The sequence below is a fragment of the Ixodes scapularis genome, unplaced genomic scaffold, assembly GCF_016920785.2.
Source record: "Ixodes scapularis isolate PalLabHiFi unplaced genomic scaffold, ASM1692078v2 PGA_scaffold0__279_contigs__length_252992795, whole genome shotgun sequence".
NCBI classification, from domain to species: Eukaryota; Metazoa; Arthropoda; class Arachnida; order Ixodida; family Ixodidae; genus Ixodes; species Ixodes scapularis.
Genome location: NW_024609835.1, coordinates 61,157,276 through 61,176,643, shown reverse-complemented (window position 1 = coordinate 61,176,643; position 19,368 = coordinate 61,157,276).

The window sequence follows — 19,368 nt, the reverse complement described above, 5'->3', positions numbered from 1 at the left end:
GCACCCTTGCCAATTCTGAGAGCTGCATTTGTCATCCTCTCTTTTTTGGAAAGAAGGTCTCCCTGTTGACCCCCACTGTCACCGGCAATCTACACACCCAACCCTAATCAACTCTTTTCGACAGTTCGACAAACGGGCACTTTCGCTCCATTCTTCATTCTGCGAATCGGGACGAATTGTCCTTCTTCCAGTTGTCCAGAGACCAATGAAATTTCGACGAAGTGACCGGATTCGTGGTGCAATACGCTTACCCTACAATAATAGAAATCCACGTGGAACGATCTATTGTCATATTCACACATAATGCAGGCTATCAGTTGTGGGGAATCAAGAGGAGGGAGGATCACGCACCTTCTACGTCCGGGGACCTGGCCGGTCAAAGGGGAAATCCGATGCCCGTCCACTGCGCGGCCGACGGCTACCAGCGAGGGCGGTCGCCGCGCCGGGTTCGGCCAACGCCATGCCAACAACGATGATCCAGGTACCCAGCAGCGTTTATTGAGTACCAGGGGTCCCCAACAAGACACTGCGGTCAAGCGAGCCGCGGACACAGTGTGCCCGCATCGCCCGCCGACCTGAGAGCCAAAGGGGTCATTGCGAGCGGAGTCATCGCCGGTCGGGCGAGCTCACGCCGCTACCCGTCGTCGCAGGAGTTCGGGGCCAGGGCTCTCGGCAGACGGACGTCTACAGGTTGTGGGGACGCCGACTGTCAGAGCCAGGGGAATCACTAGCGTGGAGTCATCGCCGGTCGGACGAGCTCGCGCCGCGACTCGACCCGTTGCCCGGAGTCCAATCCAGGACTCCTCGACCACACGGCCGTCCACTCGGAGGGCAGGCCCGACTCTCTTCAACACGATACGGGACGAGCCAACTCGAAGCCAGACAACTCCGGCCGGCCCGTCCGCGGCTTACGCCTTCTCGGGGGAAGGAAACCAGTGGCTCCCACACAGTACATCCGGGTGTGAACCTTCTGCTGCACGCCGAGATAGATGCGTTTGCGTCCTTTATCAGCAGTCAAGCTCCCACTAACCAAAACGTCATGAACTACCTTGACAGAATGGCGAGCTTTGGAGTGCTTCCAGAAGCCAGTTAAGTTACATGGGCTTCTGAAAACCATATGCATGTCACATGCAAAAAAAAAAAAAAAAAAAAGTTGCGTGCTGTGTGATACTGTAGTATCGCTCTACTCACTGACATACAAACCTATTGGTAGGGAATGAATGCGTATGTAAACTACTGACGACTGCAGTGTACAGTGTGTAGTTGTCTGTTCCAAAGATAAACGAACAAAAATAAAAAATTGTCAAATTCACACAATTGTTCAGCATTTACTCAGGAATTGTCGGCTCACACCAGCCACCACCCCCATGCATTTATAGGCGCGCTAGATGAAGATTTTATTTTAAAAAAGAAATATCTATATTTCTTTTTATTAGTGGGAAATTACGCTTGTGCAAACTCTTGATGCCTCGCACCCACAGCTCCCAAAGCTCCTTTTAAAAAAATGAAATATTGACTATGCGCATAGTCAGTGGCGCTGGCGGGCGGTCATGTGTTTACAATGCGGATCTCCGTATGTAGCTCATCTATATAAATCGAAATGGGCAGGGATGAGGACTGAACTAGAAATTCCTGGGATCTGAAGCGCGGCTTTCATAGACGTCGCCCAATTGCGATGCACTAGAACACCCATGGGCCTCCCCCCTGGCCACGTGCCTGACGTAGAATACAGTTTTGGCCCAACCTCCCCCCCCCCCCCTCCCCCATAGTACCCAGTCCGCGTATTCCTTCATGTGAATCATGCAGCAGTTGCTTCTGAAAATTATTGTCCGAATGTTTTTTCTCGCGCGGAGGTTCAGGCAAGCCACGAACCAAACCTCGCGCAGGGAGCAGTACCTTTTGCCTTGACCATTGACACCAGGCCGGAGTAGTGACGCCTATCAAGGGACAACAGGCCAGAACCGTCTTATTTACAGTGATTTGTCACTGCACATGTGATGTTTAACGGCTGATACGTCCAGAATAGTTAAAAAAAAGTGCTTCAAGCTATCAACATACAAGTGTTCAGTCACAAGGAACAAGCGACTGTGTAAAGGTAGCTAGGTTTTTGCATCATTTTCACAGGTAGGGATTAATGAAATCCTACTTATCCTCAAACTAATAACAAATGTGACGCCGTTACTTTCATCGCTACTTCAGAAAAATGAATAAAATTCTGTTGGATGCTACATTAGCAAAAAAGTGACGCGTTACTGTTAATTAAACGTAACAAACAACAAAAACAAGACTGCTTCGGCGTTATTCACGCGGCACTCCTGGAACTCTATTAGCGCTGAATTCTACAGTGAACACACATTACTGCACTAATATCTTGAAGCGAACCGTTCACACAATGATAATCAGATTTTGCTCAGGGTTTCTGCATTGATTTTGCCACCTAAGAAATATACCTATACTGTAAGGTTCTAGCTGGAAGAGGATCGCCACCGGGCTTTCCTGGAAGGGGAAAAAAAAATCGTTGGCTCGTTGGTGGATGGTACCGAGGGCGTAGTCGGGAGAGAGGGCACACACGTCAACCTGACGTACTTCACTCGACGTGAAATCCCCCCAAACTTCACCTCAAAGTAAAAAGGAAAAAAAAATCAAACAAGAACAAAAACGACTGTAACTGGGTGTTTCGTTTTCTTACAGCCTTCCTCAGTCTCGAAGACGACATCCTTCCGCCATCGGAACAAGCCCGCAGGGACGGCCCCACAACAATGGGCTACCCGCGGACGCACATCCGAGCATGGAAACTTGGCGAAACGAAACAAAAATCAAACGCACATATCCCAACGCCCAACAAAAAGAAAAAAAAAAAAAAAGCTACGAAGAAAGAAAAATTACGAGGCGACAACCTTCTGAAATTTGGCAGTTTCCGAAGCACACCTGGACTGCGCGTGTCTTGGCGGCCCACAAAGGTGGAGGGCAGGGCCGGATGCGCCTCCTCCCTCCCCCCCGCCGGCGGCTCAGAAGAACTGGAGGGGCGAAAAGAGGAGACCGACCCCGCTTCCTTTATCCGGTGTTTGGGTCCCCGAGTGGAAGAAGGGGACGCGGTCCCGGTGACCCCCCCGCGCCGACCCCTCCAGTCGCCCCCCGAAAGAGCCCAAGGGGACCGCTTTCCCTTTCTGTGCGTGGCCCGATCGAAGCTAACTATTCTGAGACCTCGCTTCCCGATCCATCGTTCTCTTTCGCTCTTCTTTTGCCATCGGAAACGTGGATGTCCCCTGTCCCCCGGTTTATCCCCCTGTTCTGGTCCTCTCTCCTTCCAACCTTTTTCCTCTCTCCCGTCACCCTCTCTTCTTCCGCTTTCGCCCTCTCTGGAGGGAGCCACAGCCGCGCTTGTCACCTGGTACGAGTATTCAGACCGCAGTTCCAGATTTGGGGACAGACGGACGGAGTACCGCAGTTTCTGCAGTCTATTCGCAGAGTCGCGGTGCGTGAGTTAGGCGGACAGTGCCACGGGAGTAGGTTCGGCGGATGAAGGACGACGACACCGCGCTGGCCGTTTGTCAACGTCGTCAAAGGTTAAATCAACGGCGGGGCTGAGTTTTTCCAGGAGATCATCAGTACATACTCACCGCTGGTGCCATCCCGACACCGACTACTCAACAAGGTACCAACTTTCGGTGTAATTGCTAACCAACGAAAGCTCGTCCGGGGATATTTTCTGCGGCGTCGAAGGCTCAGGACAAAGTGCTAAGTAAACAACCAACTCAAGACACCGCGGCTCTGCACCTGGTGCTTCGACGCCTTGCCGGTTTGCGCGAGGATTTTTCGCAGCCCTACACCAACAGGAAGTGTCCTAGGGGATCGCAAGCGACTCGTCAGCAAGGGCGAGTCAAGGAAAAGAGGCGGTTTCCGCGCCCATTCCAAGGCTTCGTTCGGGACACATCGACCTAGGAATTACGAAACCCAAGTCGGCATTCCCGGACATCCAAGCTGGAGCAAGTTCTGCACGGCGGTGTCAACACCATCTTGCAGCCGGAGATGGTTTACGTAAGTGGACGACGTCTCGTTTGAGCATCGAGTTGATTTGGCCGCAGCTGCTCGAGAAAACGCGTCTTCTGGAGATTGGTCGCAGCCGTATGGCTTCTTTTTGTGACAGTCTATAGAGGTGCAAATATGATTCGGCGTGCACGCCGTGTCACCGAAAGCAACGTGACCTCGGCGGATGACGTCATGGCCTATGCCTCTAGCGCACATGTATATATATATATTTTAAGGGAAAAGCAATCAGTTCGAAGACTTGACTTTTAGTTCGAGAGCTGCATATACTGCTAACCATAAAATGTATTGAAAAAAAACAAAAAAACACTGTGTTACTCTCACTTGGGTTTTCTTTCTCTCTCTCTATATGTATAAATATATTTATTCAAAATATAACTTATAAAATGAGTTAAGGATCTCATAAAACATTTGTGAGGCATGTTGTCGCCCATTTAGTATCTGGCGTCGATAAAAATCAAGAAAATACGAAACTGATAAAAAAAAAAGAAACTTCAAATGGGTAACCTGCCGCTTGTAGTACGATCTTTTGTGGGCTTCTTGTTTCTTCACACGACCTGCGGTACACAGTCCTACTGAGCAGGTCGCCGCTTCTGTTCTGATATCTCCACCTTAGTCCACTCCTTCCTCTTGCCAGGTTCTACTGCCGTGGCACGTCCAGCGAGTGCCTCGTCCCAGGACTCGCGCACGCGCGCAATAGAACGGCACATGCACCTCACACGTGAACCTCACCCTCGCGCGCGTATGCACACGCTTTTGGATGTGACGATCGGAAAGTTTTCAGGAAAAAAGGGGAGGGGAGAGTGACTTAAAAAAAATTCTACCGGATTAAAAACAGATTTTTACGGCCCCTTCAAAGATCCGCCGCAACATCGTAATCACCCTGTAGTTATTTTCTTTCCACGCAATTTGCCAAAAAAAAACAAAAAAAACGTGTGGTTCATTCTTTTGTACAATGTTGTGGGTGGCTGTAACCGAGAAACCGCGATATTTAGGCACTATGGTCGATTACGGGTTAAGAGCCCAGGGGAAGTTCATCCACATCTTCCCGCTTTAGCAGAGCGAACACTGCGGAGGAGATCGCCTCCTCTCCAGCGTTCGCTCTGCTAAGGTGGAAAGGGGTGGAGCTTGCCCTGAGCTTTTAACCTGACACCGACCGACTATAGTTAGCATCAGCAATCTCCTACGCCAAACAGAAGGAAACAGTACCCCCGTGTCAAGTTATCCTGGAGGAAATACGGATAGTAAATCGGAAATTTTCGATGACCGTTATTCTTTCTCCACGACGCTCTCGGCAATGAAGACGCCACTGCTGCTCCTGCGTGCCGCGAGCGTTTTGTGCGGAGATTTTGTAGCGGGTTGCGGAGACCATTGCAGAAAGTCGGGATCAACGAACATTCTGCGGTCTACATACGCGGGGAGGGCCAGCGAGCATGTTGACTCAGAATCCAACCTGCGTTGGGACACGAAGCAAAACGTTTGTGTTTCATGACAGCGTAGATAGATGGCACGCATTGTTTCGACAAAACGGTCCTTAAGCCTCGCCACTTGCTCGGCCTCCTTCCTCATATACCGCAGGGTCTGATCATCTACGATCCTCGCGAAGAACCAGGCACGCGGTCATTTCTACAGCGACCATCCTGAATATGTGCGGCTTTTTGTTATAATTTGCTTTAATTCCCGAACCTGCGCACTCGGTCACTATTCTCATAACAATTACAATCAGGATGTAAAAAAAAAAAGGAAATTCCGTTGCCATAGAGATTATATTATAAAGCGAGACAAAGAGAAATTTCTAATGTGAAGCACCCTCGTCGGTGTTTGCCTTTGTTAATCACGTAATTACTCCACATATTTTTTCCCGCAAATACTCCACGTGGCAGGATATGACTGCATGATCTCACTTTTTTAATAGTTGTAAAGTGTTCTAAAATATAATTGCTTTAATAACAGTTATTTTAAGCTCGCCGGAGTTTTTGCTAAGCATAATTAATCAAAACTTTATCCGACACAGATGAACAGGTTCTCGGCGGCCTACGATGACATTTTTTTAGTTTTTAATTTTTATTATCTTTTAGAAATTCGACTAATCTTTTGCAAAACATAATTTGTTCTTAAAGGACACTCCGAATATTTTAAAGGGATATACGACACGCAAATGAGAAGGTTGTCATATATGCCTATGAAAGGTCTTAATCAGGTTGGTAAAATAGAATGCACGTGGATTAGTTTTCCCAAATTATCGAATCGTAGCGAAACTCATCTGTGTTGACTATACTCATTTTCACCTCAAAAACAGTAGTCACCCCCCCCCCCCCCAAAAAAAAAAAAAAAAAGAAAACGTCGGACGCTACGCAGAGCATTACTAATTTCTTTATTTATGTGTAGAGTTAAGATATACGTAGGTGCATGCTACCTTATCAAGACGTGCACGTTTCAAACGCCAAAGACATCGCTTCTCCCTCCGACAACCTAATTTATAAGAACTACTTATAACTTAATTCAAATATAAATGTTTTAAATTTTTGTTGTTGAGAGATGTTGCAATTACCTAATTAATAGGCAAACACTGGCGAGCGAGATCCATAGTAAATTTTATAATCGTGTTGACATGTATCTTCATGGCAGGCTCTTTTTCTTGTTTTTCTACAAGATTTTTTTACAGGTGTAGCGCAATAGTTAGAGGAAGTTAAATTTTAAAAAAAGTCGCATGAACACCTTCAATATGGCCGCCGTGAAAAAGTTGCGCTGTCTCTTACTAATATGTTTCTTTCCACTGACATAAAGCTGATATTGTGAAGAATGTTCCAATTAATGGGGAACTTGCAAAAAGAGAAGCCTAACGACGTGAGTGACATATTCGCTGATTATGTCCATTCACTCGTAATTTCATTTTGATATACAGATTCTACTTAGTGGCCGGCCCTCATATTCAAGTAGATTATATTTATTTTTATAACGCTAATTCCTTCTAGAATGTATCGCGTGACTCTGTGGCTAATAAGTGGCATATGTGAAAGATGGGGCGCAAATGTATTGTGCAACTATGATTGTACAGTTGTCGGTCATTACTGGCAGACGGAAACTTGAAGTCGTTGCAGCGCTCTGACACTTGCAATTTCCACATCCACCTCGTGATACATGTTATGAACCTCAGGTTGGCAGAGACATTGTTCTAGATCAATCGCTACTATATAGTCGGTGACAGGTCAAGAAGGACGAGGAAGCTCCTCCCACTATCTTTCCACTCGAGCAAAACGAACGCTCGAGAGGAGGTCACCTCTTCACCAGTGTTCGCTTTGCTATAGTGAAAAGAGGTGGGAGGAGTTTTCATTTCCTTACATGTGCCGTCACTCCAAAGCGGACTATTTTCCGCTGTCTATACATTCGTGCAAGAAACTTAACTCTTGGAGTTTGTAACCAGAACTAAAAGTGCACACGAAGGAAATAATAATAAAAGACAAAATAAAAACAACAACAACAGAAGTTGTTTATGATTATTTTTGCTCCAAAATTAGATAGCTCAACATGTGGCAGACTGCGCAAAGGGATTCAGGCAGGCCAGTCGTTTCAAATCAAGGTAGATAAATTGTGAAAGAAACACCTGCGAGTTTCACTTTGTGACATAAGTGGATGGCGAAGGCGATTAATTCTATAGAAAATGAAAGAGAGAGAGAGAAATACGTCATCATGCGCACGACAACAAGAACCCCACACAACATGTTGACCGGCAAACTCCGGACGTGCCAGTGACGCTCACGTGACGTCGTCCCGCTGGCTTTCCAGGTGGTAGAATAACAACATGGTCTTCCGCGATGACATGCTAGCCAAGAACAAGGCAAAACATGAGTTTTTGACCAAAGAAACGTTTGAAAATTTTATGTCAACCTTCTTCCAGTCATTCACAACTTTATATGTTGTTCCCAACGTACTGCGACTTTAAGATTTTAAACGGTCACAAACCAGACGCTCTTCTTACTTGCATTCAGTGTTGCACAGGATATTCGGAAAGAGTATTCAGGATACGATACAATACGCCTGCTTCATCGAGTGTTTGAAGCAGTAAACTTACTTTCACCATAAAGTATCTTAAATAGACTAAAAATTATTTGAAATGGGATTAAATTTCTTTCGAAGGTACATGGCAATTTCACTAGCCCGTCGCAAGCGGATATAAATTCAAGACTAAAAAAGAACGCGGATTTACTTTCTGGGAAAAATAATTCACATAACCATTTGTATATACGCAACCTATGAGAAGAGTGCTCACGTGAGTATTGTAGGCATTTCATCTACTGTTCTTCATTTCTTCAGGGCCTATGCGTGGAGCCTTCTGAAGATAACTTCGTAGAGAGATATATTAGCGATTAAGTTTAGAGATCCGGAAAAGCGCAAATGTATACACATGTTTTCTTCTTTCATATATATATATATATATATATATATATATATATATAGTATATATGAAGTTATGTCTAGTTAATAAGGACGACTGCATTCTCCAGGAAATCGTTCATAGTGTGAGGCGTCCATAATAACGAATCAGGGCCAAAACACAAATATTAACGAGCATCGCAACTGCGAGAGATACACGGTTTATTTAGCTAAAAATAATTTAAAAAAAAACTGAAAGATAACGGTTTGTACTGATACTTTCGAGAATTCCGTGGCGAAACGTCGGTCGCCGAAAATTTCGTCCATAATGCGGAGTGTCCATATTAACGAGACATGACTAATAAGCTCTTCTGACTAATATGCCAAATTTTGGACGGGATTAACCTTGCCCTTTTGGTGATGTTTGCTGCTTTACCATGGTGTACTTTCGGGTCGTTGCATTCCCTCTTGTCTGAAACCGATGCCCTATAATATCCCGTATTTTCCGGTGCACAAGCCGCGTTTTTTTTCTTTCGAATTTTTTTTTTTTTTTTTATCTTTTGAAAAGTTGCGACTTACCTGCGTTTTTTTCTTCTTCCTGGAATTAAGTGCGGACCTTAACCATGCCAGGTAGAGGTCGTATCGACGTTTACGACAAAGGAGGAACGACAAAGCACCCGCCGATGGCCGACTCTTCCAGCGGTCCGAAGACTGTCTGAAGCGTGTCGGTGTATAGTTCCGCGGCTGCGGCAACTACGCGTAGCAACGGACCTGTGCGAACCAGTACGACTTATATACTAGCTTCGGGAGAAACGGCCGTTAAATGGAGATTCCATTTACAGAACAATGCGGCTTGTAGACCGAAAAGTGCGGTAAACTGCACTGGTTTTTTTCTCATGTTTTTGTGTGTTTTTTTTTTTTACACAAAATTGCGGAAAAAAAAAAAAAGACAGAGCAGATGTTTATTTTAAGTTGTCACCATTGACCGGTAAATGCTTAAATGGATGCGGAGCGCAAGCTTGTCTACTACTTTTGCAGGCGTTTTAGTGACGTCAGAACGCTGAGTTCTGATTGAAAGATGCGAGGTAGACCTCAAAGCAAGCTGCCTCGAGGTCTACCCCCTATCCTTCATTCAGAGCCATTCAGGCCAAGGCGTTCTGACGTCACTACAATCCCTGCAAAAGAAGCAACTGAGCATGCGTTCCGCATACATTGCAAAAATGGGAATAACATTATAAAAAGAAAAATGTAAAGAAAACTTGACACTTATTCTAGCGTCCTCTGCCTCAATTCACTTTGCTTTCCATAAGGTGCACGTTTCCGAAAATATCACATAAATGCCCAAAGGAGATTTCATCTAAGATAATGAGCACAAAATACCATGAAATGTAATCAAGATAGAGTAGAAGATTTGACAGTTGAGTGTGCTGACATTCAAATGTATCTCAAGATACTAAAATACAAAAAAAAATTTATATATTAAATACAGTATTTTGAGTAAACTATGTGACGTAAGTAGCACTGTTCACTGAATAAAAATTTTAAACCAATTAATTTGTGACCGTTTATAAATTAACTAATATAATCTTAGTGTAATGTTGAGGCTGATAGTATGAAGAATTTATTAATTAGCATTTTTCTTGATTTGTTTAGCAACTTTGCGATGCGGGAAAAGCACATTTTAATTAGGCCGATTTTTAATTTTTATTCTTGGGTTGCGCATACATTAAAATGCAATGGATTATGTCAGGAAAAGGAAAAAGAAAAATGTATACATATTTTGCCAACAGAAATTGGTCAGCTAATAAATATTGAAGTATTGGAAAAGTCTGAGGCACGGAACACAACGTCCATAAAATAATTCTCTCCGGCAAGGAGTTAAACCGAAAATATAATTCACTATATTTTAGATCAAACTTACTTGTGTATTTTTTTTAGTACAGGCTGTGTGTGATTGGCACACTAAACTTGCAACAAAACACAAGAATCTCAAGCATAAAATTACATTTTTTTGCAGTCAAGTTTGACATCAAATCAAAATGAATGGTACTTCACTGATTTGTCCGCTCGATTGTAAAAAAATAACAGTACGTGCAGCTATCATATTAGCAAAGTGGTTAATTGGGCTGGTTGGTTCGTAAATTAAATGTATAAAAGCGCCGAAAAAAGAATTAAGAGAACACAAGGCGCCTTGTGTTTTCTTACTTCTTGGTCCATGTTGTTTCCTGAGATTTTATATTTTTTGAGCAATAATATTAATTTATGTTGGCAACTTGCTTGCCTTTGATTCTGCCAAAAAGTTACTTTATTGAAGAGTTCACGTTTGAACGATTAATAAGTTCAGTGTCGGCGATTAATGCAATTATTGATTAATCTGACAACGCTAGTGACAAGTCTGACCACTGCTTCGTGCTTCGCTGACCACGTGTTTTAACTACTGCGTGGTGCACGTTAAAGACCCCAGGCTAGCGGTTGCACTGCACTGGCTAAATTTCTCATCTACAGCTGGGAGTGGAAGACGAGTCGCCCGTTGAGGCAGACTAAGTTCTAGGCTGTATAAACATACACACACCCCATTTTTCTAACCATAATTTACTTATTTGAAAAAAAATTGGGATAATTGTGCGCGTCCCTGCGTGCGCCTGAGCGCGTGCAACAAAAGCTATTTTTGTCGCAATAATAAAAAAACAAACTCATAAAACAACTCTGAAGACTATTGGGGAGTTTAGCTTATATAAAACGATAACAGAGGAAGGCTTAATTGATTGGAGTTTCTGCCCTATCATATATTTCTTGTAAAAAATATACGTATTGCAGGTTTAGATGGTATTTCATGGTTTTACGAGAACTTTACGTGGGACCTTCAGGTGTATAACGGACGCAAAAACATTTTTATATGTTACACTACGTAACGTAGACACGCTCTGCCTACAACTTGGCCTGTGAGTATAATTGCACCCCAAATAATAAGTTATCCGATCTGCGTGATCCATCAAATCGACAGTGCGATGAAATAAATCTCCCAACAGAATGACAAAACTAATGTTACTTTTCTTTTTCAACGGGTATCGCTTGTCGGCTCCATTAGGCACTTCGTCGCGTCTAATTGCAGCAGCCGACCGCTCAACTAACGAACGACATCCCGGTTGCGCTACAGCTGCCGACCGTTTCTCTCCGCGTCAGGCGCGAGCCACCCGAACAGGAAAAGGGATCGAGCGGAAACAGCAGGCGAGAGCGGCCTCGCAGGATGCAATCGGCCGTTCGCCCTACAACGCTACCGCAGCGGCGAATCGCGCACAAAGCAGCCGAAAGGAAATGTCGCAACACTGCGTCCACCCGGCTCCCTCCACAACAACACGAACAAAACGGAGTCGCATTCGTCGAGGGTACAGGTAACGGAGTGCCATCAACGGTAGCATCCTGGGCGGCCAGCGAACGTTGGGCTGTGTGTGTCGGACCCAGGACGCACCGGAAGTCGGGGATAGACAGGAAGTGGCGTCTCCACTCCGCCATTTCCGGCCGCGGGGGGTCTTCACTTCCGGAGCGGTGCGGGAAGGCGTCGGCCTGTCTGTCCGCGTCGCAACGTCCACGTGGCGACGACAACCGACCGACCTGGCGGCGGACCACCGCATGAGCACACACGCACATCGCAATATTAGTTATCAATACCACTCAATCAAACCCTTTTAGCAGGCTCCTTCAACTCCACGGCACGTCATCGCACTCAGATGAAGCACATCTGAATGCAGGGAGGAAGCCCATCGCCAACTTTCTGTTTCCAACTTCTACGAACCCCTCCGCCTGACCGCGCCAACCAGTACCAAGAATCTATTAAATCCACAATTCAACATGCTATCTAGAACTACGCTTTGCCCTCTCCCGTTCGCCGACTTACTGTGAATCAACCCCAAGCCTCTTTTTTTTTCTGCCAAAAATGCACAAGGTTGGCACCCCCAGCCGCCCCATTGTTTCTACAATATCTTGCCTTACTGCCTACATATCCGCTGAATGGAAAGCGCCGAATAAACAAGGACGAAGAAGGGGTGTCTGTCTTCTTCTTAGTCCTTGTTTATTCGGCGCTTTCCATTCAAGGATATACCAACTAGCCCCTTTATCTATTCTGCTACATATCCGCTTTTGTGGACTCTTTCATTCAGCATATCGTCCAGACTTTGGCTAGCTATATAAAAGACACCACGCATCTCCTCCAGCAGCCTCATACATTCACGCACTAACTCCGACCCCCGTTTTTTTCACCTTATAGACCAACACGCGAACCTGACGTCACACAGCTGCGGTGGCGCTGTCTACGGCACTGCGCATGCGCGGACGCTTCACTCCTTCCAAATTTGGTTTCTGCGCATGCGCAGTGCCCACACCTGGTGTGGGCAAACGTGGGCTTGTTTGTAAACAGCGTGTCGGTCTATATGTTACCATTTTTTTTACATTGTAATTCCTCACTGGGACGGCCTTCTGTCACTGCAACATTTTCTTGGTCGTAGACAAAAACTGAACCCTCCCTCTCACCTCATTGTCCGCCTTGCACACGTGGGGCTGAACCTAAACGCAGTTCAGTTCGACAGCTATATATCTTCCGTCAGGAATATGGGGTAGTGACATTTGCGACCGCACGCCGGTACGGTGCTCGACTGAATGGAAATGGGCGGGTGCGGGGATTGAACCCAGGATCCCTGGTTTGGCTTGCTAGAGCAGTGTCCGAGCTGAGACTGGGTGAAAAATAAACACCGCAAAGCCTGGGCACGCGAGCGCCTTGGCTCGAGGGATGGCTTTGGCTGCGCTTTCTTCACCCAGTCCACACCGTGACCCAGTCGCAGCTCAGACGCTGTTTCTAGCAAAAATTCCCTGGCATAGCCTCTTATATGCAGACATATGCCTGGCAGATCACCACGAGCAGCGGCCACCGAAATGGAAAAAATGGAGCGGCAGACAACGGATGAGAGGAGAGCCACGTGACGGCGCCCCGCTGCGGCGAGACGCCGAAACACACTTCTCCCGAGCGAACAAGTCTGTTTCGGGTCCTCGCCGCTGTAAAAGCTGCGCGCTGACGTCCAGGTTCCCCGAAAAATGTCTCTTTCATGGTCTGTGCTACCAGATCCTCGCGCTCCAAATTTGCGACCGGGCACTCTATGGCTCCGACGTCCAACTGTCTGGGTTCTTTAACACGGGCTTTTGCTCCACGCGTGCTTTGAACTATTGTGCGCCTAACGCGTATGGCCACCGACTTTTTCTTACGGTATCGTGCCCAAAATACATATATCTCATATTTTGTCTTTAATCTATATTAACATAAAATATATATATATATTCCGTTGCACTCAATGGACTATAATATTAGAAATGACTATCTTATTACAGCGAAGCAGTTTATGGCTATTGGCGACGTGTGCGATCGAAAGCGTCGCTGTGGTCGGCTTTCCGTCATTGGCCGAATGCTAACTAAGACGTCGGCAAAGGATTTTCCATCGACAGAAATAAGAGTAACGTAAGAGCTTTAATTTTGACGGAGTTTGCAGCATTGCTTTTAGAGCGCTATGATTTCAAGCTTCCACCGGGCTCATTACAAACACCATCGAAGTTGTTGTTCGCGGGGTAATGACGTCACGAGAGGGAAACATAGGAGGGCGCCACCAAGACATCTCGCCTCTAATAGGGTTCCGTAGATTTTTCGTGTGCAGTGACTAAAAACTCTACGCTCGCACCGCCGCACGAACCGCACGCGCACGCCTTCCCCGTATAAAAGATTCGAAGTAAATAACCAGAGTAGAGCGTCGACGAAGGCGTGTGCAAGGTGCCATTTGTTTTAGGCTTTTGTTTTAGAACAGTTATTGCTGAAGACGCCGGCACGTGCGACGCGTGGAACGCCATTCCCTGCATTCTACTTGATGCTTGGATAATTTAGCAATAGGTCTATTTATTAGATTAGTTATCAATAGGCACTATTTTCAAGATCAGTAGCTAGTAGTGGTGGAACGCGGATGACAAGATTATAATCGTGTTCCGCCACTGCTAGCTTTGCGCCTGCTTCACGAGTGGTAGGTTTGGCGCGCCCCCGAGTTTCCCACGAGCTTCAAGTCGTTCTAAAAAGAGTTGATTTTCGATGACGCTCAGTGAGCTTCTAATTGGAACCATATGTATATTTTCACTAATTAAGAAGTTAACTATTGAATTTTAATTAATTAGCCGACTTAAATTAGCCACCCACATAATGTCCCCCCGGTCGTATAACTCGCCTGCACAAACCGCTTAAGTGTAACACCCTGTCTCTCTCTCTCTCTCTGTCTCTCTCTCTATATATATATATATATAGATAGAGAGAGAGAGAGAGAGAGACATAGAGAGAGAGAAAGTTCAATCAACGGGTGTCAAACGTTCCGCAATAAGCGAATTTTTTCATTTCATATTTTTATCCCAATTCCATTTTACCTTAATAAAACTGCGACGAGAGCTAGCACCCTATTTCAATTATTTAAGAAGCATGAACCTATAAGACAGAAATGTGAGTCTCTAGGTCCTGTTAAGTGCACGACGGCAGTGATCCCTTCAAACAAGATCTTGAATTCGGAATAGTATGTTATTAAAACTTCACCGTAATGTTTAAAGTTTTGATTCATCGCTTCATGAGACAAATATAGGACAATCATTATTGCACCTCCAAAAAGGCACAGAAATATATTTGTGCTTAACCTCGTAAATTTATTGCGACAAATACGTGTGCCTGCTTGATAAAAAAAAAATAAAAAAATGAATAAGGCGCCTGTTGGGCTCAAACGCTATTATCCCGGGAAATAAGGCAGGATGTTCGGGAATGATGAAAGTATATTCATAAAATGGCGACATTGTTAGCACTGAATTGTATGTGGACCGGATGTGTACAACGGAGTCGGGGTTGGGGGAGAAATTTATATTTGATACTGCACTTTATTTTACCTCCGTAAAAATTGACCTCGTTCGTCAGTTTCCAGTTGCTGCTGCTCATAGTTCAGCCAAGAAGAAAATGTCATTTCTAAAATTTAAGCAAATGTTTTACTGTATTGCGCGACACATTCTTTTTAGTTGGGTTATATCGTTGTTGCTCATACCTCCGTTATTTAACGCACCTGCGCTATACTAGATTTCTCGTGACGGTTTTGGCGAACAAAGAGTAACTGCGTATTTATGTAAGCTACAGCTCAAAATATCAAACGAATTCCCGCTTTTTTTTTTCTTTTTTTTCAGTAAATCATAAAACAAAAGTTTGCCCAGTTTCGAGTGTAGATTTGGTGAAACGAGTTCAATTTCTCAGGCTGCGGTAAGACGAAATTAGTAAGCTTGACTGGAACGACAAATCCCGTAGTTCGCAGAACGTACATTCTTGATCTGCGGACGCATGTGTCTCGCTGTCAACATTGTCGATGAAATTTATGAAAGGTCATTGGTCATGCGCATGCGACATTAAACGTATCGTGTCGGTGTACTGTCCCGAGTAGCCGGACAGCCTCGGTGTGAGCCCATCATAGTATCCTACATAGAAAAAAAAAACAAAAAAAAAACACTACTTATTGTTTTACGGGTGCCATACAACTTGTCTTTTTTTTTTTACATCTGAAGACTGGACTGCATGGACCGCCGAATACGCAGCGAAGAATCGCCAAACTTCACCGGGGAACGTCGCCGGTCAAAAGTCGTCGTTTCTAAGCAGAATGCTCGCTCCTTAGAGTGCAGTCTTTAAGGGTTTATCATAATCAGCAGTTTATAAACCTCTTTCGGTCACTCCTGTCCCCAGCCAAGTGGTTCCGGTATAGGGTATTCGAGGCAAAGTAATCTTTAAAAATTGATGTAAACTTGGGAGATCTAATATAAGGGCATAGGAAGGCGAAACAAGAACACGTTGCATGTATATGCTCTAAACGCGAAAACACTATATTGGCATGGCGAGAGCAAAACGATATTTTCACCTATACAAGAAGTTCCGCCATTCAAGATGGCAGTGGCTGCTAGAAGAGGATTCAGAGCCTGAATATCCAACGATTCGAAAGATCCAAGGTGTCGAAAGATCCACTGGTGGATCTTCTGCCCCGTTCGATATTCACTCACAGTGGACATTCTGTCACAATTGAACATTCCGTCAAGATGGATGCTCAGTCGCGGTGGACTTCCCAACCTGGTTCGATCTCTTGTCTCGCTAGTTGATCAAACTCGTTGTACATTTGGTCTCAGTTGGACATTCCTTCTCGCCTGCCATCTAACCAAGTGGATACCCTACGCGGCACGGCATTCAGCCTCAATCCTGTGCCTACCTGATTCGAGCAATGCGTTTCGGAATGATTACGTATCCCCCCCCCCCCCCCCCCCCCCCCCCCCCCGAGCTAGTAAATCTTCAAATATCTATAAAAGAATGTTGGTCGCTCAGGTGGATTCTAGCAATCTCTAATTTGCGAAAACATCTACAGTTGCTAAATAATATAAAGAGAGAGAGAGAAAAAAAAGACGGAACTTCCCGGAGCCTCAACTGCAAAACAAATAAAAACAATATTTTAGAAACATGTTTTATGTAGGTTATTGCTTTTTTAATACATTTTGTCGCACAAACGAAAGAGTTTAGTAGCTAGCCTTCAAGAATAAAATGTAAACACAGACAAGAATGAGTGATTTGGTGCACACCGGACTAACTGTTTACACAAAAACGCTATGGAGACTACGATTCGTAGAGTAATTGGTTTTTTTAACTCAGCAGGCGGCACCTTTCTCCACGTCTTCAAAAGGGGACAACGTGATCAGCGGAAAGCATGAAATATTTATGAGATTTATGCGTCATTAAACGATTACTGAAAGGACTGTTAAGTAACCTCTGGAAGCATACCAATGCTCGTGATTCTGTCCACGTAAGTGCAGACATGCTCGTATAGTGGCAGCATAACCACTGTTGAATGAGGCAAACACATCCATTCTTGCGTGGAGCCTCTCGTTTCTTGCCAATTAACACGAAGCTTGGTGTTATGATTATAATGCAATTAAATGCAAAGGTGCAAGCGAGCTGGACAAGAATGATGAAAATAATCCCTGGAAAAGGGAACAAGAGGGACAAAGGACAAACACAAATCTCTAAACGCAGCTAGGCGACTAGTGCGCGACCGAAAAAATCCGCCTGGTCCTGGTACCGAACCCGGGACCTCTCCATTTCCAGTGGAGCGCTCTACCAACTGAGCAAACCAGGGGTTAGATGTCAGCTGAGCAAACAGGTTTTATCAGCTGCCATCAGTCTAACACCAACAAATGTGAAAACTTGCATTCTAAGGTGCAAGCGAGCTGAACAAAAATGACGAGAATGTATTCTTGCCACAGCAAGCGGGCCCAGCAGAAAAGCCTGGATTCAATTATATTTAGCATGCTGCGTAACCTGAAGAACTTCAGGCTCCGTTTTTGGTATTTTCTTTACAAATTTTGCAGTAATTTGATTGGTTTATTTTTCAATGAAAATTTTTTGAACAGTAAAAATAAAAGCAAAAACAAAAAAAGTACTGGCAAATTAGTATGACAAGCAAAAAGTTAGAAAAATTGTCGTAATTAATGCATTAGGTTTCATACATTAAACACTGGCGCTTATGGAAGACGCTTACAGGCAACGCACGGTTAGTTTCATCACGTAGACCTTTCTGCTTTTCTTTTTTTTTAAACTTGGCTGGTTTTTTAATCGGACACCCTGTATATTTTTTGCCCGAGCAATGCATGAAACCAGCCTTTTTTTTTTTTGAGAGGCCAAAATATCAGGAACATTTATTTTAAATCCTTCACAAAATTGCGAGTATATCTCAGGCAAACTTTATTCCAGTGTTGCTTCCTCTCAACACCCGTTTATTCACACAGAACGAAGTCTGATCAGGAACGTGACTACTCAACTGCCAACTGCCATCTTATTTTTACCATACAGTTTCTTTAAGTTCTAACTTGGTCACCTTGCACAGCATGCAATAATATTCTACGTCTTCGCGGTTGACGCACGGGATATCCAGTATCAGGGGACATTCAGGCCTGGTTATATCTTCTGTCTCGTTGAATATTCAGAATTCAGACTCGTTGGACATTCCATCCCAATTGAACATTTCGTCTCGATGGATATTCCGTCTTGCCTGTCACGTGACCAATTGGATCTTTCGTCTCGGTGGATCTTCCGTCTCGTTGCATATTCAGGCCGTCAGTGCTAGAAAAGGTGTCAACGACATAAAAAAAAAAGGTCAAGGAACATGCAGTTCTCAGTGCATATGCAAACGTATCGCAATTCCCGGGCAAAAAATGCCTAACAAAAACTAAAAAAAAAAAAAAGTTATTTAACGTTTGTCAAAACCCAGCGTATAATAAACAGAAAGTAAAGGCGCGAACTAGCTGGTGAAGATTGGACATTATAACACTTGTAAGACAACGTTTTAAATATATATTTTATAATAGCGTTTTCTTTGGACAACAAAAGCACGACAAGGGTTAACAATCTGATTTAGTTATTCAAAAACATGATGAGTAAAAAGATGACGTCAGATATTCTTCAAACAAGATCTCGAAGAAACAATCATATTAAAGCTTCATCGCATCGTTTAAAGCGCGAATATTCACTCCGTGAGTGATATAGGACAGTCGTTAATTGTACAGTACCTCCAGAAAGGTTCAACATTTTTAATCGTGTACGTATACTGTGCCATATGCTTGGGCACAGACCTGATAAGAAATAGTCCATAAAATATAGGTGGCGCCTGTAGGGCTCAAACACTGAACCAATTTTCCCAGGAAATGAGCGAATCTCCTTCTGAGTGATAAAAGTATATACATTAAATGCCGAAATTGCTCGCTCTAAATTTTATGAGGGCCGGATGTATGAAACGGAAAACGAATATTGTATTTTTTTTCGAACTTCATTGTAATGCTACGAAAATTAGCCTCCTTCGGCCAGTATCCGGT